This window comes from Amblyomma mixtum, chromosome 4 (assembly GCF_055824585.1).
Source record: "Amblyomma mixtum isolate Tamu chromosome 4, ASM5582458v1, whole genome shotgun sequence".
NCBI lineage: Eukaryota > Metazoa > Arthropoda > Arachnida > Ixodida > Ixodidae > Amblyomma > Amblyomma mixtum.
In genome coordinates, this window is record NC_143015.1 from 115,571,007 (window position 1) to 115,592,803 (window position 21,797).

A 21,797-nucleotide genomic window follows, 5' to 3' on the forward strand; every position below is an offset into this window, starting at 1 on the left:
TGATTTTGTTACGTGTTTCGATGAATAATGATGGAAATAATTTTTATTTTAACTTAAAATAAAGTGCCCTTAAGGCGACACGCGAGGCTGAGGAGAAAAACGAAAACACGCACGAAATGCGCCTACCAGCTGCTTGCTATATACGGCTAAGAGAAAAAATGCTCTAGTTTGTCAATCGCTACAACGGAGATAAGCGGTTCGTATATTTATTTTAATTCCGATTACAGCGCACGCGCATTCCCAAAACAATTATTTGCAGAGCCATCGCTCATATGCAAACGCTCATTCATGTGCAAGCAAACATTTTGATTATTTTTATGTCTTGAAATTTTTTACATGTAAAGCAACTTCGAAAATTGAGCCCGGCGTCACAAGTCGGAACATTCAGGCGATCACTGACCTTGCCTCACACGCGTCTGCATAATGCCGCTAGCTGCAGTCAGTCTCCAAAATAAAAAACGGTAAAAAAAATGAGTTTCGTTAGCGCGAGCTTTACTAAACACTGCATGCTTAGTGAATTACAGCAAAAACTACGCAGAAATAATATTACGCGTGCGACATACCAAACGTGTTTAGTAACAGGAAAAAGCTTACTTCACCCTGCCCATAGCAGTTATCGAGGCCTGCCGTTTCTCGTTCTGATCCATTTCATACGCAACAATTCCGGACAAAAACATTTTTGAATAGTAAAAAATGTATGACCACATTTTTTTTTCATATACTGGAAGATTTGACTATAGCAATCTCCCATCGATAGGCTTGCATTTTTTTTTTCGTATTAACGTTTTTCCTATCGTCAACTGCTCGATACGAGCGATGAAAAATATTTAAGATTTTGCTGCATATAGAAAGGGTGGACCATTACCTTCAATATTTCCGTTACTGTACGTTACAATTTTCCAATATTAAATTTTTTTCCCAAGAATGTAGGACATCACCAGGAAATCTGTAGATTTACACGGGCATTCCTTGGCCGTTGATGTTCAGAGAACTATTGTGACAGCCGCACACACAACCAGTTTCTCCACTCTTAGAACGCCGCGGAATTCACAGCGAGCGGCAACACCACTTTTGTGCGCCCGCGAGCAGGACGGCACGTGCTCACAATGAAAGAGAGAGTGCCAGCTGCGCGAGCAGCACGCGCGTACCAGCCGACAGGCTGCTGGCTCAATGCGCTCCGCCGGCGACGTGCCCGGACAGCAACGCCAAAATGACCGGCAGGGGAGAAGTGGCGCTGGTGCAGTGGAAGCAAACTTCAGGTGCGCTTCCCTATACACAGCAACTGCTGCTGCAGGCTCTGTTCCCTTCCCAAGAGTCAATGCCCTCGTGTAGGCGTCCACGTCAACCGTGCACGACAGCGAAGCTGACTACGGGGCCGATGAGCGACTGCCCTTACAAAGATTTCTTTAAACACACTATAGACTTTCCATAGTCTAATACTTTCTATATACAAGTCCTATAGCCTAGTCTGAAGTCTATATACTTTCTATATACAAGTCCTGTAGTCTAGTCTATAGGCAATACAAACTCTATAGACTTCATAGACAGTCTATGGACTGTCCACAGTCTATAGACTGTCTATGAAGTCTATATACTTTCTATATACATGTCCTATAGCCTAGTCTATAGGCAATACAAACTCTATAGACTTCATAGACAGTCTATATACTTTCTATGTGCAAGTCATATAGCCTAGTTTGAAGTCTATAGACTTTCTATATACAAGTCCTATAGTCTAGTCCATAGGCAATACAAACTCTATAGACAGCCTATCGACAATCTACAGAATTATGGCCACACTTTTAGTAGACTTTTGTCTATAGACAGGCAACAGACTATGCATAGACAAAAGGAAATATCTATTGAAAGGTAATAGAGCCTACAAGAAGTCTATATATGTAGTCTATAGACCATTTTTATATGGGTATGGGCGCTCGGGCCCGGTTCTATCCTTGCTGCATGCCTCCCTTACTTCACCCCCCCCCCTCTCGACATTTCCCCGTCCACTTTTTGACAACGTCCACACCAAACACCGCTGGGGTATCGCTAGGTCATCACATGGTCTCAGAGAGCATACCAACCATAAAAGTATTCGATATAATCTATAGCCTGTCTATAGAGAGCATCAAAATATGCCTTAAGACGTTTTGGTTGCGAAGCATCATGAAGTAAACAGCGCAATTTGTGACACACAATGGGACCAGGCGCTGAGTTCGTTCTCATTCGTCGTCCCAATGTGTACGCCTCAGACTGCACAGTTCACTTCATGATGCTTCGTAAAGAGATGGATGAGAGAGTATCACTAGGAGGAGGAGGAGGAATAAGAGGAAAGGCAAGGAGGTTAGCCAAAATGGTATTACTAAGTTTTCCGTACAGTGTACAAACAACGTGCGGAATGTCTAAGCCTCGCAAAAATTTTTAACTCTGACAGACTCGGGAGAAATGTCAGCACGCTGTCTCTGAATCGCCTATGGTCAGTCTAAAGAAAATGTGAGGGTCTCACATCAACTGTCACGTTCCACTTTATGACCTGTCTATGGAATGACTACAGGTATCCGCGCTATGGAGCCCACTTACTAGCCAGCCTGCATTGCCTTCACGTTGTCGAGCAGGTAAACGCGAGAGTCTTGGGTAACAATGCACTACGCGGACAGGACCTACTCAAACGAAAGTCCTCTAACTGTAACAAAAACATGAACACTACGAGTATGCTTGGGGATTAAAATATGTTCGAAAAATTTTCACACTTTAGCTTACAAATCAATTGGCTTTAGGCCAGTTATAACTGATTGTTGCGGGCTTCCTCTTTTCTTTTATCTTTGTATTTACTTTTACGGAAAGACTGCAAATTTTACGGCGGCTAAATGCAGGTTCAACGAACTTAATAGCCCCTGTACGCTTTTACGAGGCAGTAGCAGTTCGAAATCCGTGAACGCATCGTGCAATAAAGACGGCCGAGACGCCTAACGACGATTAAATAAAGGCGCCTCAAAGTGTAAACAATACTGCAAAACCGTTATTCTCAGTGCGCTAAAATTTCTGACAGCATGTATACGCTAGGATTCGAAACTTCCTTTTTGAAACACATGCAGCGGACAGGGTAACATCCCTGCATAAAGTAACCTCAACTGCAAATTTACGCTTTTTATAGCAGCTGGACATTGTTATACCGAATTGTGAGCACAGCCCACAATGTGGAATCGCATATGCACAGCAGATGCTTTACCTCGATTCCAAAGACGCGGCATTACTGACAGAGGAGTCTCCATAGAATGGGCGGAGAAAATGGAAAGTTCATTGACCAAATACACGACATTGTCAGTGAGCCCTCACGGTTCCTCTCGACCCAACTACGGGGTTCATCTTCCTGTTTAATCCGCGGTCAACCGGCTGAATATGTTGTTTCGCTACCCTAGAGATTTTATTACATTGTTTCCATTTCCGGTGTGTCGTCTATCGACCTCGGACACGTAACCGGGGTTAGTGCACTTGCTTATACATAACAAGTGCATCATAGCTTTCGTCAGGAAGAACTGACTGCAATACTGTGTGCAGCTTGGTGTCGATGTTTCGTTACATTAGGCACGGTATGTAGAATATGCTCGTACGATACTGCAAGCGGCAGCATATAGTCCTTAGCTACGATTCGATAAGTCTATGAGATTTAACCCCCCAAAGCGCCTGAGGCTACGAGGGATGCCGTAGTGGAGGGCTTCGGTAATTTAGACCACCTGGGGTTCTTTAACGTGCACTGACATTGCACAGTACACGGGTCTCTAGAATTTCGCCTCCAGAATGCGAGAGAAGTCGACGCCAGTTCACTTCTTGAGGGAAAGTGCAAGAACATCGAAGAAGAGAGTAGGGGACGAGTCACGCTCTTGCTCTTTCTCAAAACCTCTTCTTTCTCCCGAAAAATCGACTTACGACGCATTCCGTCGCATTCATGTAAACGCGGCGTATGGCCAGCAGGACATAGGCGGCGAAAAGTCAATTACGTGACTTTTCTAAGCCCATTCGGCATTAGAAATGACTTCCCGAACTTTCCTTTGTAAACTTCTTTAGCGCATTCTGTACCTACCCCCCTTCACACCGAATTCGCCCCCTCCCCCTTCCCACCGAACCCATCGACGTCGATCCTCTGAAAGCGGTCGGGGCCAAAACTTTAAAACACACACCCCGCCAAACTTCCTTCCCCTTCCTCTCCCATTATAAAAATGGTCTATTTTCGATATTTAGACTCCTTTTAGACTCGAGTCTAGTGCATTCCTATGGATGTTTCTTTCTGTCTATTCATAGTCTACATATTGTCTATATAAAAAAAAATCTACTGAAACTGTGCCGCCGCGGTGGCTGAATGGTCGAAAGCGGCCGCGGCGGTCGAATTTCGATGGAGGCGAAATTATAGAGGCCCAGGTACTGTGCGATGTCAGTGCACGTTAAAGAACCCCAGGTGGTCGAAATTTCCGGAGCCCTTCACTACGGCGTCTCTCATAGCCTGAGTCGCTTTGGGACGTTAAACCCCAAAAGTGCATGGCCGTAAATCTACAGATGGTCAACAAAATGTCTATAGAGTTTGTATTCCCTATACACTAGTATATGGGATTTATTTATTTTTTTTATTTATTTCAAGTTACCCTCTTGGCCCAGAGGGCATTACAGAGGGGAACTACTACAGAAAGCTCAGAGACCTTATAGCAAAAGTCTAAAGACTGTCTAAAGAAGTTGTTGCGAGGGTCTAACTTATCCACCTCCCTTCCGCCGTTCAATTTAGGCCTAAAAGCCACCCCATCTAATAAGCATGTATTCCCTTTCTTTCTTTCTTTCTTTCTTTCTTTCTTTCTTTCTTTCTTTCTTTCTTTCTTTCTTTCTTTCTTTCTTTCTTTCTTCTCTGTTTCGTGCTACCAGCGAAGAAGAGGCGGAAAACAGCGCAATCCCTGCCGCTACGGTCTTTTCGGATCGAACGGTCTAAGGGGAAAAATTAACACGCCGTTCTTGCTTCTTTCGGGGCAACAGGCGCGCGCACAGCGTAGAATGCGTCCGATCCCAACAAAAGGGCGACGGGTGAGGGCCGGTACACAGCCGTGCGTGCGCATACACCCCCCCCCCCCCCCCCCTCCCTTTTCTTCATTGTGTTTTTTTTTTTTTCGCGCACTGAACCGACTGAACGCTTTCCGACAATGCGGCAAATAACTTCCGTCAGGCGTGACTTGCACAAGACAGCGAAGCAATACGCGTAAGTTTGGAAGAAAGTAAAAAGATAAAAGAAAGTAAAAAGCGCCCTGCCCGCACTGACTGCTGGAGTACAAGCAAGAGAGTGAGAGAGAAATAGAGCTGGGATGAGTTTTTCGGGAGGAGTGCGATAACGTGAATGGCTGCCTGTGAGTACAGATGCGCTTTCGGAGAAACGCGACATACGAGTATCTGCCGCCTCAGATGACTATCTCTGCGTGGTGGCAGCGCTTTCCGGAATAACCGAGGTGCAATCTGCTGCGGAGGGAGTAGGTTGAGAAGCCACGCCGAACAACGACGGGTTCAGCACGCGCCACTTTGTCGTTTCACTCCGTTATGACAAACATTAGTCGTATATTAGTTGGACTGCGTTCGATTGGGTCATACCGAGTCACATCGCTTCGTTCACTTCGGCTTTGATCGCACACCGCTTCGACACTGACGTATCCAAAACAATCTGTTCAAAGCTGCTTCTTTTAAGGCGAAAGCCTGTAATGGCTCATACTGTCGTCCGTTAACAAAGCGTGTCACACGCGTTTAACTCGGGAGCTAAAAAAGATAGAAGAAAACTAATGATTGGTTCAGATAAAGGAGGAAAAAATGAACCTAGAAGCCAAGTTTGATGCCTGTAGATTAATTAGTTAATTAATTATAGGAAAAAATGTCCACATTTCGTCGAAATAGCGCGGACGTCGATATAGCCACGGGAACGGTGTGACGTCACATCCACCGAAAGTCATCACGGCATAGTGAAAAGTGCCATAGAATGGTCGGGAAAAGGCCGAATTTGCGTCGAATAGGATGGAGAAATGTGTAATTAAGCGTAATTAACACTTAAGATCCCCGAAAGATGTACAATTTCGGTATCGATATAGCCACGGGAACGGTGTGCCGTCACATCCACCGGAAGTCGTCGCGGCATAGCGTCCTCGGCTTTCACCTCTCAACACTTCAGTTGCCAAAGTGTCCTCGCAATTTTTTACGCACCCTCGGTGACTGTGATCTCTCAAAAGAGGGATGGCTTCGTGTCCACAATCATCCCAAGCTTTGGACTGCTAGATTTGCTAAAGCGCCCCGCTATACATCTTAGAAGCGATCCCCTTGGGCTATATACTTTTCACAGTGGCTGTAGTACATTCAATGAAATGCATCTGCGTGCGTGCACGTGAAATGTCAATGTGCCAATTGAGTGGAAAGAGTTAAACTGCGCTGGTTCGACAATCGTACTGTTGCCTATCACGTATCGGCTGTCGCGCCGTTCACGGTTCGCAAAGAGGATCGCGTAACAGAGAGGGATTACAGAAACGGGTGACACAAAAAAAGTTCCCCCAACACCCTCATTACGCGGCCATCTGCGTAGCCCGCGAAGCGCAAAATTCGATGTGGAGGACTTCGTTCACAGGATAAGAGTCGCGGCAGCCGCGGTAAGGACCACTTAACGATTACTCTCTCTCTCTCTCGAATGCCTTTTGTTTTGTTTTTCTCTGCAGCGTTCACAACAACGAACCGGCTCGCATTCGTCTCTTTCGCCTTTAAATTACCTTTTTCCCTTTCCCCCGTGCATGGTTGCCAACCGCAGCAGTCATTTGCTTATTAACTTCCCACCCCTCCTCTTGCCTCTCTTCCACTCCAGCTGAATAGTAGTGGAGAAGGCGTTGGCTGTCAACACAGGTCCCTCCCCCCCCCCCCCCTGAATGCAAAGAGTGTACACTTAAATCTTCACCTGCCTCCACCAAGTACGAACAAAAGAATAAGGACCGCCAACGACAAGAGACGTAATTAGCCAGTTAGTGGGGTTTTACCCCAAGACCCCTGCCAGGCTGTTACTTCCAACAATCCGGACCACGACGCCATCAATAAATGAAAATCGGTAACCTGACGTTACCACACCTCATAAACGACGAAGCCGTGGTTAGGGAGGCCTCGGACAGGGCTGAAAGAGCTGGACAAAGGCATATGCAAGCAAAGTATACACGCAAAAGAGTCAGCGGTACAGTTCTTATGGAAAGCAAGGGCGAGATTTGGCGGTGCAAGCTCTCTATTTTTTAATGTTCGTTCCGATTTACTTTGAATATAACTTCCCCACGCGACTCCGCATCAACTTTGGCAGAAGAGAAGAGCGGGTAGAAAGTGCCATCGCGAGGCGAGAGAAGCGGACAACCCAACTGCAAAGAAAAGTGCTAATCCGAGCACGTCCACTCCAACTCGACAGCGCTCGAACGGCGCACCGGAGACTACACTTTCTTCCTTTACGAGTGGCGTGGGGCTCCAAACTGAACTTTACTGTGAATGCACATTCCAATCAATCGTGTTTCGTACCTCACGTTTTCAAAAGTTCTACAGGACGCCAGAGAGCGGTAGTAGTAATATATGCAAGACAGACTGGGCCGTTCGACCACTCAAGACAGGTGTTTGGGTGACTGCCGTGCACACGTTAACCCAGGGAATAAAACAATAAAACAACAAAACTTCTTTTTGGGCTAGTTGGTGCATCTTGAACCTAACAAAAGGAGCAGCGCCGAAGCATGCAACTACAGACGAAGAAAGGAGAAGACAAGAACTGTGTCTTCTCTTTTCTTCGTCAGTGGTTGCATGGTTTGCCGCTGCTTGTTTTCTTAGGTTCAAAATAACCCAGGGAATTTAGTCAAAACGTCACTTCACCCGAGTATCGCACGTTACCGATTGCACTTCTGTTTTCGCAGTATCCACTTTGACGCCCGACTAGACCATGCCCGTAGTCAGTTCCAAGCATGACATGGCCTCTCTGCTGACGCCATTAGCACACAACAAAAATTTTCGAACGCCGCAAGATATTTTTGTGTAGTATTTCGGGACCTGGCCTTGTAGCAGCAGAAATTCTTGTTACAATAGAATTCTTTGTAGTCCTTGTCGTAGCGATAGAGACAGTTCTGTCGCGACAACAGGCGACCTCGCTGTACTGCTGAAAAATCTGTCGTTACGATAGGAGGAAAACAATTATTTTGGGACCCACTCTATGAATCCTTCGACTTGAGGGGGGGGGGGGGGGGGGGGGGAGTTTCGAGTAATATCTGAGGTGATAGCAATCGGCCTCTGGGATAGGCTTAGAGAAGATGGTTTTACGGGGGTTTAACGTCCCAAAGCGACTCAGGCTATGAAGGACGCCGTAGTGAAGGGCTCCGGAAATTTCGACCTCCTGGGGTTCTTTAATGTGCACTGACATCGCACAGTACACGGGCCTCCAGCATATAGCCTCCATCGAAATTCGACCGCCGCGGCCGGGATCGAACCTTCGCCTTTCGGGTCAACAGCCGAGTGCTACAACCACTGAGCCACCGCAACGGCGGTCGGCTTAGAGAAGAAAGCCTAGTTAATAGCAGGGCGCGTTGGCCGTAATATATACTCAGAACGCGCAGCTAAAAACAGAAATAATCCCAACAGTTCATTCACCCCCGTGTAAGGTAGATGTGAGGAGAAAAACTGCGCATACTTTGTCACGATGTAGGCACAATCTGTATCCCTCGAGCCACAGCGTTCGGGGATAACGGACGGTAACGCGAATATGTCCTTGGTAGACCACTAAAAACCGGTTGGAGGACTGGTAGTTCAAAAGCAGGGCAGTGACAGACACAAACTTAGCACTGAAAGTAGGAGCAACTAAATTTACCTGGACCGCCTATTAAAAAAAACTAAATTCCGAGATCATATCATGTAAAACCCAAATAAAAAGTAAAAAAGAAATTGAGCCAGGCAACCCTCCCCACCTTGGCCAAAATTGCACACTGTGTTATATTATATCACCTGCAGTCACTCCAGCGTCGATCAAATGATCATATGCTCTCTTTGCTTTGCATTACCAAATAGTTGTTTCGGAGTACAGCTGAAAACTCGATGTCAGTGCACGTTAAAGATCCCCAGGTGGTCGAAATTTCCGGAGCCCTTCACTACGGCGTTTCTCATAGCCCGGGTCGCATTGGGACGTTAAACCCCAGTAAACCAAACCAAACCAAAACTCAAACACAAGTATGAAGCCCAGCCTGCAGCATAGTCTGCAGCGAAGCAGAAAAGTCCCATGACCGCCCGAAGCTCAGCCTGCGCCAAAGCCTGTAGCACTGATGAAAGCTCATGTGCAAGTCTGGACAGCAGCCTTCGGGAAAGCCTGCTCCAAAGTCCGCTGCACAAATGGAATGGCCTGCACAAGTCTGGACAGAAGCCTTGAACAAAGCCTGCAGCACAGCCTGAACCAGTGTCCGCAGCATAGATTAAAGCTCATGTGCAAGTCTTTACAGCAGCTTTGGGAGAAGTCGGCAGCCCAGCTTGCACCAGTCTCCCTCACATATGGAAAGCATTGTGCAAGTCTGGACACTAGCCTTGGGGAAAGCCTGCACCAAAGTCTGCAGCACAGACGGAAAGTCCTGCACAAATCTAAATAGCAGCCTTGAGGAAAGCCTGCAGCACAGCGGGACCAGTGTCTGCAGCACAGATGAAAGCTCATGTGCAAGCCTGTACAGCAGCTTTGGGAGAAGTCTGCAGCACAGCCTGCACCAAAGTCTCCCTCACATATGGAAAGCATTGGGGAAAGCCTGCACCAAAGTGTGCAACACAGATGGAAAGTCCTGTACAAATCTAAATAGCAGCCTTGAGCAAAGCCTGCATCACAGTCTGGACCAATGTCTGCAGTATAGATGTTCAAGTCTGTACAGCAGCTTCGGGAGAAATCTGCAGCCCAGCTTGCACCAGTCTCCCTCACATGTGGAAAGCATTGTGAAAGTCTGGACACTAGCCTTGGGGAAAGCCTGCACCAAAGTCTGTAGCACAGAAGGAAAGTCCTGCATAAATCTAAATAGCAGCCTTGAAGAAAGCCTGCAGCACAACGGGACCAGTGTCTGAAGCACAGATGAAAGCTCATGTGCAAGCCTGTACAGCAGCTTTGGGAGAAGTCTGCAGCACAGCCTGCACCAAAGTCTCCCTCACATATGGAAAGCCTGCACCAAAGTGTGCAACACCGATGGAAAGTTCTGAACAAATCTAGATAGCAGCCTTGAAGAAAGCCTGCACAAAAGCCTGGACCAGTGTCTGTAGCACAGATGAAAGCTCATGTGCAATTCTATACAGCAGCTTTGGGAGAAGTCTGCAGCCCAGCTTGCACTAAAGTCTCCCTTACATATGGAAAGCCTTGTGCAAGTCTGGACAGCCACTTCCAGGAAAGCCTGCAGCACAGATGGAAAATCATGTACAAGTCTGGGCCCCCACGGTGGCTAAGTGGTTATGGTGCTCGGCTGCTGGCCTGAAAGACGCCGGTTCGAACCCGGCCGCGGCGGTCGAATTTCGACGAAGGCGAAATGCTAGGGGCCCATGTACTGGACGATGTCAGTGCATGCTAAAGAGCCCCAGGTGGTCGAAATTATACGGAGTAGCCCGCTACGGCCATAGCCTTAGTCGCTTTTGGATGTTAAACACTATAAGGCCAAAAACCAAAGTGAAACCAGCTTTGGGGAAAGCCTACAGCACAGCCTGCACCAGTGTATTCAACACCGATGAAACATCATGTGTAAGTCTGGACAGTAGCTTTGGGAACAGCATACAACAGAGCCTGCACGAGTGCCTGCAGCACAGACGGAAAATCCTATCCAAGACCGGGCAGCAGCTTTGAAAAAAGCCTGCAGTACGTCACAGAAGTACCATGCACGCCTGACGCACCGTCTTGACCCAAGTCTGCACCACAAACGAAACGTCCAGTGCATGTTTTGAGCACATCCTCGACAGCAGCATGGAGCGAAGTCTGGAGCACATCAGATGTCCGATGCAACTTAGTGCACAGCATAGATCGATAACAGAAATGCAGTCCGAGGCTCTGCAGTGGCCACGATGTTTTTTTGGTTTGGTTTTTATGGGGTTTAACGTCCCAAAGCGACTAAGGCTATGAGGGACGCCGTAGTCGAGGGCTCCGGAAATTTCGACCACCTGGGGCTCTTTAACGTGCACTGACATCGCACAGCACACGGGCCTCCAGAATTTCTCCTCCAAAGAAATTCTAGCCGCCGCGGCCGGGATCGAACCCACGTCTTTCGGGTCAGCAGCCGAGCACCATAACCGCTGAGCCACCGCGGCGGCAGTGGCCACGATGTGGCTGTCGATAACGATGATCAGAAATGGATGAGCTGTGCATGCAGTTGCGTGTACATCTAGACACAGGTTCGCAGTTGGCGGAGTCTGCAACACCAAATGCCCACAGGCACCATGCAAGAATTTAGAAAACGACGATTAAATCAGCAACCGTCCGGTATAGGCTTCACACAGGCGTCGCAATTGATTACGAAGGCTACTAGTCCTTGGTAAGCCGTGAAGATTTCAATTATTCCTAACAAAAAGAATTTTCCTACGCAATGCATAAAATGTGAGGCATCTTCCAGAGCCGCCTTTTCAAGGGCACAATAACGACCTAACGACGCATTTCCCGGATTTACACGGTGTACAGCTTTTGCGAAAAACGCACAGGTCACCGGAATTGCTGCCGGATCACGCAGTGGAGGTTTTGTAAGCAACAGTCGAACTATGAAGCTCTTGTTACTTCAGTCCAAGAGTTGTTCTCACCCTCGACATCTAATGAGATCTTGCCATGCAAACCGAGCCTTAGAGAAGAGCCCATTTGATATATTTGACAAATGCTGCGCATTTAGTAGCAGTGACAGCAGTAGTAGTACGAAGTAGACACGAATGCTTGTTGCTGCCCATTAACAACGCGAATCCACTCCCAGCATACTCTAACCTCTTCGCCCGGCGCGCATGCCTATAGCTGCCCTTCAGTGATGTTTCCAAGAGATTTCTATGAATCATTAACGTGTCCAGAGGAATGCTGCTGAGCGAGTTCGCGGAGCGATGTCATACTTTAGGCATGCTTTAGCTCATCACTCCTCGCGAAATTCCTTCGATTATAAGGGCAAATGTGCGAACGACTACGTGTCCCGCTGCCGTTATACAGCACTAGAGAACTATGTCACATTGTCACCCCCCCCCAATCCTTAAATACCGTTTACTTCCAAAGTGCAGTTACAATCTGCAAAGCCGAACATCGTGGAGGAAAGAAACATCGATTTTATGATTTTCGCTCCATGCGTTGTTATTTGTACGCCGCAAACATTAATAACCCTCTTTCGAATGCCACCGTTCAAAATTACCGTGACTGTACAGGTCAAAGCACAATATGAAATGTGGCATCGTGGCAGTTGCATTTCTTACGAAGAACTGCAATCTTTGTCCTTGTCGGCTATTGATTGTTCACTTTTCTCAATACATCTACCTCCACGCGCAAGCCAAGGCGCAATGTAACGTCACGCCAGGTCTCCGCTGTTCGGAAGGAATGTTAATTGGATCTTGGAGATAGTCGAGCTGCCTTCAAGCAACTTTAAACCCCTGTAATCCTGTACACTCTTAGTGGGAATAAAGTACTTCAATTAAGCGCTAATCGCTCCTAAGCAGCGCAAGAATGCACAAAGCACAGTGTCCAGCACAAGCAGGTAGCTCAAGAACCTATACTGTTAAGGGCCCATGGGTTAAGCATATGATTAGCACTGCTTTTCCGAACAGATCGCCCAAAACGTGTATCTCAAAATAGAAATACGCCTCCTCGTGGAGACTTTTGGTCACACTCGAATGCTCGTTTTCCCCAGACATTACAATGGTATCCGTCTTTCAGCCGACAAAGCATGCTGCGTCAAGAACCCCCCCCCCCCCCCCCCCCAACGTTCGGAATGCTGATGAGCTTTTTTTTTCTAATTATTTTTTGCTTAAATTCGACGTGATACAAGCCGATATCCAAGCCAGGATATCTGCCCGAGATATCCAATCTTCGAAGAACACCGATCGAAATTCACCTCCACAGAACTACGCAGACCGCGTCGCGTCAGCTGCTATAGCAGCCGCCCCTCCGTCCCCTACAGCTGCAACTCGAGATCCAAGCATCTCGCGTTTCAGTCAGCGTCAGCGTGTGGTTCGAAGAATGCCAAGCAAATTATCTAAATAAAACACCCTGCACCCACAAGACAAGTGGTCTTGGAAACATCTTGGCAGTCGCCTCACAGATCGCCCGTCCGTAAATACAGTACACTGCACTGCTCGAGCGAGAGACTGCGAAACGATTGCACCGACGGCCGCCGAGTCGCTTAAAAGCACAGATAGCGCACAGCGAACGGCTGCGCCTCTTTTTAGTCGACACGCGAAGAAAAGCGCGTCCGCCGGCGCTCAACTTGGCCGCACGCGTCGTCATTAAGAAGGAGCCGGAAGGTCGCCACCGCCGCTGCAACGCAGTTTTTTTGTTGGCGCGCCAAGCGCTCGTCGAGAGACGACGACAGATAAAAGAAGGTCGAGCCAGTAAACATGGCCGCCCCCCACCCTCCTCACTATTTACTGCCCTGTGCAAAGCTGCTTGCCGCTGCTAATCGGCGCAGAGCCCCTGCGCCCTGCTCGCAACTAATAAAAGCAGTATAATAAAACGCGTACGCGAGCCAGCCGATCGCGCGACCCGATGAAACAAAAAAACAAAAAAGCGCCACACCACTCCAGGAGCGAGTGAGACTGCTTATTCGCCCATCGCTACGGCGACATTTCATGGTCGAAATGAAAACAAGCACGTCATTGCGCAATAGAAGCGTAGTTGGTGAGAAGAACACTTGCAGTCACTCTCCTTAGCCCGTCACAAGCCGAATTGGAGCAGACGACAACACCGTGCGTCGTCTGCCTTCGTTTGCCCCGGCGAGAAAGAGATCGGCAACGGCAGCGAAAAAACCTCGGCCCCGGAACGATATTGCGAGGGGGCGTGTGACAGAGTGTAGGAACGCGTCTGCGTTGCTCGGATCCGCAGCAACGTCCTTTGCGGTTTCCCCGAGAACGCTGACGAGTCTCGGCAGCCGGCTTCTATATTGCGACGGCACTGAGCACGCAAGTCAGTACGCGCGGCTTAATAACGAACATCGCGCCGTCCGGTGCTGTAGTAACGAGGTGCAGTGGTAAGGTACTCACGAAGTCTTCAGAGACGTATGCCTCCCGGTGCCGGCTCGATCACGGTGGAGCGCTCGGACGTCGTCGTAGCGATCTCGACGGCGGCTGCGATGGAATTCCGACCGGTCATAGCGTCACCGCACCACGTCATGTGGGCACCGCGCGCTGCTCCTGCTGCTGTTTCTACTACTACCACTAAGCGGCGGTGAACAACAAGTCGGCTGCAGCAGCAACGACGCAACGCCGGCGGAGAAGCCGCGAGGCAGCGGCGGCAGTCGAGGCTGAACGACGACGGCGCCTTCGAGAGGCGGCCGGTATCATGTTTTCCAAAGCGCGACGCACACAGAGAAGACACTCACACTCGTCGTTGGTGGGGCGGGCGAGCGAGCGAGATATCACCACCCGCTATCCGCCGCCACGACGCAGGGACGGCGCGCCGATCCAGGCAGGCCGCGGAATCGGCACAGCGCACAACACAGACACACACGCGCAGAAACCACCTGTAGCAGCGGCCACGAAGAGGCGCTCGTTCGATGAAAACGACGCTGCTGCTCTGACGAAGGGCGTTTTCCAGCTTTTTTTTGTTTCTGCCGTTCGGTCTCCGGTAGGCACAGGTCGAAATCCTCGTTCTCTGTTTCGTTTTTCCTTCTATATTCCGTCAATAAACAAAAAGGTAGCGACGATTACGAACCACGATAAACATCACCGAAACGCGGCACCCACCACCAAGCGAGTCGTCTCAAAACTGTAGAAACAACCAGCGCCGTCAGAAACAAAACCGACCGCGAGATAGCGCAAAAATAAAACCCGCGCTACTCAAAAAAAAAAAAAAATAACAGGCGACACGGCGACGACGACTAGCACTCGCTCTAACCCATAGCTGGCTGGCTGCTAGTAGCCGCCGGCAGCCGCAGCGGTCTCAGCAAAAACAAGAAAAAGAGAAAAGACGCACGCACACAACACGTCGTCCTCCGCGGGGGAAGAAGAGTTGCCGGGCCGCGGAAAACACTTTCTCTCCTTGCAAACCGGCGGGCAGCAACTCCACGCCGCTAGAGCGGCTGTGGTCGGAGGACTCGAAGAAAAGTTTTGCGCGGCGGTGCGACCAGGCGCCCCGACCGCCCCGATGAGAGTAGCACTTCGTGTGCGTGCAGCGACGACTGCTGCCTAGCGGGAGAGAGCGCGCGCCGAGCAGCCGCTGGCAACAGATGCACAAAAGACAAACACCCTAACTGAGTAGGGGGGAAAGCTGAAGAATCCGGTGGACGGGAGGAGGAGAGAGAGAGAGGTGTTGTTGGCGAGAGTGGAGAGTTGAAACGAAGGAGCGGGCACGCAACCAACCTCCGGACTGCGATTAAAACAGAGGCAAAAAGCCAGCCCAAACCAGCCACAGCAGCCACCGCTGCTTCGCCCCTACTCTCCGCCCCAGACTCGCCTCCTTCCTTCCTTCCTTTCGCGCGCGTGGTCGCTATACCCTCGCCCTCAGCTGCCACTCTCGAGCTCTCTGCCTCTCTCTCTTCTTTCGTCTCTCCTCCTCGTATTTTCGGCGCGAATCCAAACGCGCGCGCGCGCTGCCGCGCGCTTTTCGACCACGTGATAGCCCACGTGATCGGCGATGCTGATCACGTGATGTTGCCGCCTCCTCACCACGTGGCCAACCGCCGCGTGGTTCGCATCGGGAAAAAAAGGCGAAGGTTCGCTTGCTCGACCGGAAAGCGCGCGCGCAGCGCGGTTAGCGCGACGCGAGGCCGTTTTTTTTTTCTTCTCTGATTGGGCGCGAGTTTTTGTATACTTCCCGCCGCGCTGTCACCATTTCTCTCTCTTTCTCTTTTCTGATTTCTTCTTTTTCTTTTACTGTTTATCTCCATTACTTCAGCGCACACAGAACTCGAAGCGCGTGGAATGAGCGAGCATACGCTCTCACACAGCCTCGCCTTCCAATTTTAGCCCTGCGAGGCTCAAGAAACTCGCAAAAGGAAACGTGAAACAGCTGATAAGGCCAAGGAAACGAAGATGGCGGCGTCCTCAGCTTCCGACGTCGGTGTCGTCTGCTGCTGCGCGCGCATATTTTTATCCGTCTGCAACGCCTAGGCTCACGTGCTTTTGTCCCGTTAAATATTTCTTGTGCAACTCTGGAGTCTGCACGGCTACGTGCAACTCTTATTACAGCGTCAGGAAGGCTAAGTAAATTGGTTTCCGGCTTTCATTATGCAAGACACCGAAGCTTGCTGGACAGGGCGTTAATTTAGCACGGCTCGCGGACGCAGTTGAAACTCTAGACACTCTTGAAACCTACGCATTTAAGGCGCGTTGCTCTGCAATTTAAACACCCTCTATTTATGCCCAAGGAGTGCGTTGTCTGCCACGGTTTTTTCACACGTTGTGAATTTGGTTAGCTTGCGTAATTTGTAGTGCGCCCTCTGAAAACCTCTGGACAGCACGAAAACCTGGAATGTCTGGACGCGAGGCTTAGCAAAGCGGAAAGCGCCGCGGAGGTGTCATTTTCAGACTGCTGCGAAGTTGTTCGAGAAAGCATAGTTTAAATTCTAATTTCACTTATTTTCTACGTTAGGGCCCGAAAACCAGGGGCCGCAGGTGAAGTTTGGGAAACGTGCTTTTCTTTTTCTTTGGAAACGTGCTTTAAGTGCTCAAGGAAATAAAATGGAAAATAACTGAAATATACAACAAGATCGCTAATAACAAAAATGATTTGGAATAACTAATAAGACGCCATGTGTAATAAAAGTTACTTAACTCCCTATGTAAGTTAAAAACAAACAACCCAGAAATGATCACGGGAGGAGGAGGAAAAACGTTTAAAAATCGGCAGAGACGCTAAGACTGCCTATGAGTGGGAGTGGGAAAGCATGCTGTGGACGCGAAACAAATTGGTTGCGCTTCGAGAGCTCAGTTTATTTCAGGCAATAAGTCTTCTTCTTTTTTTGTTCTTTGAAGTATGACACCACCTGGAACGATGCACGACTAACGGATGCGTCACAATTTTGGTACGCCGCCGCGGTGGCTCAGTGGTTATGGTGCTCGGCTGCTGACCCAAAAGACGCGGGTTCGATCCCGGCCGCGGCGGCTAGAATTTCTTTGGAGGAGAAATTCTAGACGCCCGTGTACTGTGCGATGTCAGTGCACGTTAAAGAACCCCAGGTGGTCGAAATTTCCGGAGCCCTCCACTACGGCGTCTCTCATAGCCTTAGTCGCTTTGGGACGTTAAACCCCATAAAACCAAACCAAAACCAAACAATTTTGGTACGAATGTTAGGAAAACTGACGTCAGATGGAGGTCGACGAGTGGCGAGTACGTACAGAAGAACGACACGTATAGGATCATATGAAGTGGCGTTGTTCTGCTTGCTTCGTGCGTCAGAGGCCGATTGATGACGTCACCCCATTTCGCTTGCATTTTGAAGCGGAAAGCTTCACTAGGCTAGTCAACACCACGCTTCGCTTGAGCCGGAGCCCAGATTTGCCACTTCTGCACATGCGCGAAACCGATTGACGTCACGCACGGCGCAGGTGGTCGCCACCGCTGACACAAACAAAAATAAAAAAGACATGACAGAAATACAATATCACAAATAAAAATAATAAATGAAAGACAAACAGTGCGCCAGGAAACTCTCATATCTCGGTGGATACCCGAACCGTGCCGTAGGGGCCTTAAGGAAAATTAAATGAAATGAAAATTGCTTTCAAGGAAAGCAAATGCCTGTCTCTCATATCTTGGTGTACACCCGAGAGGAATGCACACCACAGCACATGTCTCCAAAGCAACCTTCTAAGACAGCACCGTATTCACTTCACGCGCGTCTCCTCCTCCTCCTCCTCCGTACAAACTTTGTAGTATAGCTAAGACCATATGTTTCGGAAAAGCCAGAAAGCTATACCCTAAGTGTAACCGTAAGTATAACCTTAAGCTAAACCACAAGCATCGCCGCAGCTTCTCGCTTCGAGATATCCAGGCTTAACCTTAGCTAAGCCACAGCGAATCATTTTTCTTGCCATCACAGGGATTTTCTGTACCATCTGTGAGTACACACATACACAAGCCGTCGTCTTTTCGAGTAATGGGACTAGTAATGCTTTTGCATTAAAAAGAGCTTGCTTCGCTTAGGCCCGTTTATCACTTTCCGAGGCTGCATGAAGCAAAGCGCTCTAGGAAGGAGAAGGAGGGTAAAGGAAATTAGAGGAGGTAACAGCAGTGTTATATGATTGCAGGGCTTGCAACGTACCCACCGATATCTCCGGAAAGCTGGGGCAGCGAGCTATGTCACAACATCCGAAGTTGCAGTGGGGCGAGGGAAGTGTTAGTCAGAACTTTCCGGGGGATGTGTGAATGTTCCGTGATTGAGGGACGGGCGTGGTTGTGGGAAGACTGCGCCGTTTCCTGTGAACATATTGGAGTGTCCGGCTTACTGCTCTTTACGCGTTAAGTTGCCGGAGGCGGCTCGAAGTAAAAATAAATTAATTAAAAAAAAACAACTAATAATCCATTTCCTCTTACACTGTTTAGATCGGTGCTGAGACAAACAAGAGCCGCCACTAATAATAGATTTAACCTACCGCCTTGTCACAACACTTACGGTCAAAGGCTATTAGAGTACAGTGGTGGTCAGATATGGAATGAGATCCCCGATTACATCAAACTCAAACATAATTTTTCAGCCTAACTAAAAATTTTTTTTTCTGGTCTGTCGAGAGCTGTGGGACTAATACGTTTGTGTTTGGTTTTGTACATTTCAGAATATGTTTGTTTTTCAGAATATGTAGGCGCTTTACATATTTGCAATGCCGCGATTGTAGTATCTCACATCTTTTTGTACATTTAATTTGAATATCTGTCATTTCGTTCGTGAATATCTTGTATTCGGACCTTTCACTAGCCGAGCTGGCTATGGGTCCAATCAAATTTTGATGTATTGGTTTCATAAAATAAAATGATGATGATGAAGTAAAAATAGATTCTGTAATGTTTCAAAATTGCTTCGCCCGCATCATTCGTCTGGCCGAGAACAACTGGGCGTTTGCAAGCCGTTGCGATCTGTGACTAACGTGCTTGGGAATAGCTCCGTCAGCACTGTGCCGTATTGGCCAGCTGCAGCCAGATAGGGCTCAGCTAATCACCCATTGATCATCAGTGGAAGATCCGAGAGATTAAGTGTCGCACAGATGTTTACAAAACCTCGTTCTTTCCACGGACGATCAATGAGTGGAACAGGCTACCAGCCGGCGTCACTGAGTGCTGCACGGAAGGTCAATTCCGCGCATTTTTATCTGATGTGTGACGTGGCGCGCAGTTGTCTTGCGCGTGCCTTTTTCATTTCATTAGTGTTATTTTATTTCTGGAGCGTGGTTGTCTTCATTCAGTGCATGTTTTTTCTCATCTATTAGTTGTGTGATTATATTTCTGTTATTACGTGTATCTTTCGGCCAAATGAGCAGACGTTATTGTGTCCCCCCCCCTGCAATAATGCCCTTGGGCGCTGCAGGTATCTGTAATAAATAAAATAAATAAATAAATGTGAACGGAAAAATGCATAGGGATCCCGTACTACCTCATGTAACGGCAATGCTATAGCATGATAACATGTTGATGTCTTTAGAGGAAGTTGCGTCGCTTCCGGTCTGATGACTGCACCCGCTCCATTGGCCAGCTGCGTGAGAGCCGGACCTCAGCCAATCACTAAATGTGAACCAGGAAAAGTCAGAGGGACCCCATATTACCTCATGTAACGGCAATGCTGTCAAATCATCACCTGTTGATGTCATTACCGGAAGTTGCGTCACTTCCGGTCTGATGACTGTACCCGCTCCATTGGCCAGCTGCGTGAGAGACGGGGCTCAGCCAATCACTAAATGTGAACCAGGAAAAGTCAGAGGGACCCCATATTACCTCATGTAACGGCAATGCTATAGCATCATCACCTGTTGATGTCATTACCGCAAGTTGCGTCACTTCCGGTCTGATGACTGTACCCGCTCCATTGGCCAGCTGCGTGAGAGACGGGGCTCAGCCAATCACTAAATGTGAACTGGAAAAATTTAGAGGGACCCCATATTACCTCATGTAACGGCAATGCTATAGCATCATCACCTGTTGATGTCATTACCGCAAGTTGTGTCACTTCCGGTCTGATTACTGCACCAGCTCCATTGGCCAGCTGCGTGAGAGACGGGGCTCAGCCAATCCCTAAATGTGAACTGGTAGTGTAGCTGGTGGTGGTGCTTGTGGTTAGACTTGTGGTGATGCATCGGTTATACAATCCAATCCCATCCAATCCAATCAAATCCATTCCAATCCAATGTAATCTACTCTAATCTAATGTAATCAAATCCAGTCCAGTCCAATCTAATCCAATCAAGGTCAAAGAAGGTCAATGGTGGTCACCGCCGCGGCACGGCAAAGGCGTGAAAGTGCAAGTAGTATTGCTTTCGCAATAAAAGGACCGGACTGAAACCATCCATTCGCAGTATTGATATGGTTACCGGTGCTGCTTGGTATAATGCGGTCCTAATCGACGCCTAGTGTTTGAGGGTATGCGAAGAATGCCATTCTGCAAGGAAATAACGCTAAACAGAATTTGTAAATCTGCAAAGGTTGGTAGTTGGTTGTGTATCTTGAACGTGTCTGGCGTGCTTTACTTAGGTTCGAGCACGTCACCTGTTTCGTCCACCTGCTCGTGTGAGAGCCTAAGCACAGGCGCCTAAAGCATTCAAAACTGAATTTACATATCTTTTAGTGAACGGGTTAACTCAGTTGAGACTCAAGTTATAGCGTGTGACACGAGCAAGCCAATATACTTATGCAGTGCAAGACACATGTTGCCTACGAAATGCCGCTTCCATGTGTCAAATCCTATGGAAAAAACGGAAGGTACATCAATGACAAACTGCGCGAGCGCACAAATTCTCTATGAACGACAAAACCTTGCTATTCCCTGCGCCATTGTAAAGAGTACTCTCCTCTGCTAGATTTGGGGCGTTAAACCCCAATAAACCAAATCAAACTAACCGAGATCCGTGCATGATTAGTTTGATTTGGTTTATTGGGGTTTAACGTCCCAAAGCGACTCAGGCTATGAGGAACGCCACAGTGAAGGGCTCCGGATAATTTCGACCCCTGGGGTTCTTTAACGTACGATGTCAGTGCACGTTAAAGAAGCCCAGGTGGTCGAAATTTCCGGAGCCCTCCACTACGGCGTCTCTCATAGCCTTAGTTGCTTTGGGACGTTAAACCCCAATAAACGAAACCAAACTAACCATGCACGGATCTTAAAGAAATACCACGACGAGCACCCACGCGAAATTTGGGAATCCTTCATCGTTCACAAGAAAAACTCAGCCTCTGTCAGTACACCATCCCTCACCTAGTTCCCAAAGGAAATCAGCTGTTAATAACCAGCTCCTTCACACGCGTTAAGCCGCAAGTTAGCCTTTTATTGTCGCGGTTAACACATTTTCTTTCCTTGACACTTTTGTTTTTGTTGTTTTTGTTTCGTTTTTGTTTCCTCACAGTTGTCAGCAGCCGAGATTGGCACGTGGCTCCCCTCTCACCATTGTATGCTGAGTTCTGCCATTTTCCA

The 21,797-nt window shown here is 48.3% G+C and overlaps 1 protein-coding gene across 2 annotated transcripts in view; it reads right to left on the reverse strand.

The window, feature by feature from the left end:
- Window positions 1-15,460, reverse strand: part of LOC149347988 (receptor-type guanylate cyclase Gyc76C-like) — a 321,612-nt gene extending 306,152 nt beyond the window's left edge. The window contains exon 1 of one of the 2 annotated variants that reach the window (XM_089587835.1): window positions 15,162-15,460. The gene's annotated coding sequence lies outside the window, so the exon portion shown is untranslated. Of the gene's footprint in view, window positions 1-14,226; window positions 14,749-15,161 lie in introns of those variants that run through there. The other variant, XM_089587834.1, reaches the window with a different exon arrangement.
- Window positions 15,461-21,797: the final 6,337 nt, after the last annotated feature.